Consider the following 4,779-nt stretch of genomic DNA (forward strand, 5'->3'; position numbering starts at 1 on the left):
TTCATGGTTTCCGTCGCTGGTTTGAAATATGTTGTAGCAAGGATGTTAATCAACGTTGCGCTACGGTGCTATATTTCATTAAATCCATATTTACTCTTAGTCCACTGAGACTGTCGCTCAGTACCTGCTTCTTGTTGCTCCATGTTGCATCTGTGGCTCGTTGAAAATCATAGCTGGCTGAAACATTATGTCTTTTAGTTTGAACGCTGCTGTTTTTTGTTTTTCTCGAAAAGATTCTCAGAGACAGCTACCAATGACAAAATATTTCAGTACTTAAATTATTTAATGAAGCAATATGTTTTCAGTTATAAACATCTTTTTGAGGCTATAATGGTAATACTTAAGTATTTGACAAAATACACGTATACAATCAACTGGTTCTGTACAGTCTTGGTATGTTCACTGGTCATCTTGTAGAGAAAGAGAAGGATAAGCTAATAGACGAGAATATTTAATTCATATTTTGGTCTGCTGGTCCAATAGAAATTTTTAGACAGTCACTCACACTGTTTATTTGGAACATATGTCTTCTTATTTGATTCATAATCAAAACGTCTTCGGTCCCGCGTTCGATCCCCGCCACTGCCTAAATTTTGATAAATAATCAGCATTGGCGGCCGAAGACTTCCGGCATAAGAAGTCAGTCTCATTCTGCCAACGGCCTTGTCAAAGAGGGCGGAGGAGCGGATAGAGGTTCAGGGCACTCTCTTGTCCTATGGGTGGGAAATTGCCCCTAAAGGCGGAAGAATCAGCAATGATCAATGACATGAGGATGCAGAAGGCAATGGAAACCACTGCATTAAAGACACGTAGCGTGTATCCACAGGGCATGTGGCCTGTAATTGAAGAAGTGTCATGATGATCGCTCCATTGGCAAAAGATTCCGGAATAGTCCCCCATTCGGATCTCCGGGAGAGGACTGCCAAGGGGGAGGTTTCCATGAGAAAAAGATTGAATAATCAACGAAAGGATAACGTTCTACGAGTCGGGGCGTGGATTGTCAGAAGCTTGAACGTGGTAGAGAAACTAGAAAATCTGAAAAGGGAAATGCAATGGCTCAATCTAGATATAGTAGAGGTCAGTGAAGTGAAGTGGAAGGAAGACAAGGATTTCTAATCAGATGAGTATCGGGTAATATCAACAGCAGCAGAAAATGGTATAACAGGTGAAGGATTCATTATGAATCGGAAGGTAGGGCAGAGGGTGTGTTACTGTGAACAGTTCAGTGACCAGGTTGTTCTAATCAAAATCGACAGCAGACCAACACCGACAACGAAGTTCCGGTATACATGCCGACGACGCAAGCTGAAGATGAACAGATAGAGAAAGAGTATGAGGATATTGGAAGGGTAATGCAGTATGTAAAGGGAGACGAAAATCTAATAGTCATGGGCGACTGGAATACAGTTGTAGGGGAAAGAGTAGAAGAAAAAGATACAAGAGAATATGTGCTAGGGACAAGGAATGAAAGAGGAGAAAGATTAATTGAGTTCTGTAACAAGTTACAGCTAGTAATAGCAATTACCCTGTTCAAGAATCACAAGAGGAGGAGGTATACTTGGAAAAGACCGGGAGATACGGGAAGATTTCAATTAGATTGCATCATGGTCAGACAGAGATTCCGAAATCAGATACTGGATTGTAAGGCGTACCCAGGAGCAGATATAGGCTCAGACACAATATAGTAGTGATGAAGAGTAGGCTGAAGTTCAAGACATTAGTCAGGAAGAATCAATACGCAAAGAAGTGGGATACGGAAGTACTAAGGAATGACGAGATACGTTTGACATTCTCTAACGCTATAGATACAGCAATAAGGAATAGCGCAGTAGGCAGTACAGTTGAAGAGGAATGGACATCTCTAAAAAGGGCCATCACAGAAGCTGGGAAGGAAAACATAGGTACAAAGAAGGTAGCTGCGAAGAAACCATGGGTAACAGAAGAAATACACTCCTGGAAATTGAAATAAGAACACCGTGAATTCATTGTCCCAGGAAGGGGAAACTTTATTGACACATTCCTGGGGTCAGATACATCACATGATCACACTGACAGAACCACAGGCACATAGACATAGGCAACAGAGCATGCACAATGTCGGCACTAGTACAGTGTATATCCACCTTTCGCAGCAATGCAGGCTGCTATTCTCCCATGGAGACGATCGTAGAGATGCTGGATGTAGTCCTGTGGAACGGCTTGCCATGCCATTTCCACCTGGCGCCTCAGTTGGACCAGCGTTCGTGCTGGACGTGCAGACCGCGTGAGACGACGCTTCATCCAGTCCCAAACATGCTCAATGGGGGACAGATCCGGAGATCTTGCTGGCCAGGGTAGTTGACTTACACCTTCTAGAGCACGTTGGGTGGCACGGGATACATGGGGACGTGCATTGTCCTGCTGGAACAGCAAGTTCCCTTGCCGGTCTAGGAATGGTAGAACGATGGGTTCAATGACAGTTTGGATGTACCGTGCACTATTCAGTGTCCCCTCGACGATCACCAGTGGTGTACGGCCAGTGTAGGAGATCGCTCCCCACACCATGATGCCGGGTGTTGGCCCTGTGTGCCTCGGTCGTATGCAGTCCTGATTGTGGCGATCACCTGCACGGCGCCAAACACGCATACGACCATCACTGGCACCAAGGCAGAAGCGACTCTCATCGCTGAAGACGACCCGTCTCCATTCGACCCTCCATTCACGCCTGTCGCGACACCACTGGAGGCGGGCTGCACGATGTTGGGGCGTGAGCGGAAGACGGCCTAACGGTGTGCGGGACCGTAGCCCAGCTTCATGGAGACGGTTGCGAATGGTCCTCGCCGATACCCCAGGAGCAACAGTGTCCCTGATTTGCTGGGAAGTGGCGGTGCGGTCCCCTACGGCACTGCGTAGGATCCTACGGTCTTGGCGTGCATCCGTGCGTCGCTGCGGTCCGGTCCCAGGTCGACGGGCACGTGCACCTTCCGCCGACCACTGGCGACAACATCGATGTACTGTGGAGACCTCACGCCCCACGTGTTGAGCAATTCGGCGGTACGTCCACCCGGCCTCCCGCATGCCCACTATACGCCCTCGCTCAAAGTCCGTCAACTGCACATACGGTTCACGTCCACGCTGTCGCGGCATGCTACCAGTGTTAAAGACTGCGATGGAGCTCCGTATGCCACGGCAAACTGGCTGACACTGACGGCGGCGGTGCACAAATGCTGCGCAGCTAGCGCCATTCGACGGCCAACACCGCGGTTCCTGGTGTGTCCGCTGTGCCGTGCGTGTGATCATTGCTTGTACAGCCCCCTAGCAGTGTCCGGAGCAAGTATGGTGGGTCTGACACACCGGTGTCAATGTGTTCTTTTTTCCATTTCCAGGAGTGTACTTCAGCTGATTAATGAAAGGAGGAAGTACAAACATGTTCCGGGAAAATCAGGAATACAGAAAACCAAGTCGCTGAGGAATGAAATAAATAGGAAGTGCAGGGAAGCTAAGACGAAATGGCTGCAGGAAAAATGTGAAGACATCGAAAAAGATATGATTGTCAGATGGACAGACTCAGCGTACAGGTAAGTCAAAACGACCTTTGGTGACATTAAAAGCAACGGTGGTAACATTAAGGGTGCAACGGGAATTCCACTGTTAAATGCAGAGGAGAGAGCAGATAGGTGGAAAGAATACATTGAAAGCCTCTATGAGGGTGAAGATTTGTCTGATGTGAAAGAAGAAGAAACAGGAGTCGATTTAGAAGAGATAGGGGATCCAGTATTAGAATCGGAATTTAAAAGAGCTTTGGAGGACTTACGGTCAAATAAGGCAGAAGGTATAGATAACATTCCGTCAGAATTTCTAAAATCATTGGGGGAGGTGGCAACAAAACGACTATTCACGTTGTTGTGTAGAATATATGAGTCTGGCGATATACCATCTGACTTTCGGAAAAGCATCATCCACACAATTCCGAAGACTGCAAGAGCTGACAAGTGCGAGAATTATCGCACAATCAGCTTAACAGCTCATGAATCTAAGCTGCTTACAAGAATGATATATAGAAGAATGCGAAAGAAAATTGAGAATGCGCTAGGTGACGATCAGTTTGGCCTTAGGGAAAGTAAAGGGACGGGAGAGGCAATTCTGACGTTACGGCTAATAATGGAAGCAAGGCTAAAGAAAAATCAAGACACTTTCATAGGATTTGTCGACCTGGAAAAAGCGTTCGACAATATAAAATGGTGCAAGCTGTTCGAGATTCTGACAAAAGTAGGAGTAAGCTATAGGGAGAGACGGGTCATATACAATATGTACAACAACCAAGAGGGAATAATAAGAGTGGACGATCAAGAACGAAGTGCTCGCATTAAGAAGGGTGTAAGACAAGGCTGTAGCCTTTCGCCCCTACTCTTCAATCTGTACATCGAGGAAGCAATGATCGAAATAAAAGAAAGGTTCAGGAGTGGAATTAAAAGACAAGGTGAAAGGATATCAATGAGACGATTTGCTGATGACATTGCTATCCTGAGTGAAAGCGAAGAAGATTTAAATGATCAGCTGAACGGAATGAACAGTCTAATGAGTACACAGTATGGTTTGAGAGTAAATCGGAGGAAGACGAAGGTAGTGAGAAGTAGTAGAAATGAGAACAGAGAGAAACTTAACATAAGGATTGACGGTCACGAAGTCAGTGAAGTTAAGGAATTTTGCTACCTAGGCAGTAAAATAACCAATGACGGACGGAGCAAGGAGGACATCAAAAGCAGACTCGCTATGGCAAAAAAGGCATTTCTGGCCATG

This window comes from Schistocerca piceifrons, chromosome 3 (genome assembly GCF_021461385.2).
Source record: "Schistocerca piceifrons isolate TAMUIC-IGC-003096 chromosome 3, iqSchPice1.1, whole genome shotgun sequence".
Lineage (NCBI taxonomy): Eukaryota > Metazoa > Arthropoda > Insecta > Orthoptera > Acrididae > Schistocerca > Schistocerca piceifrons.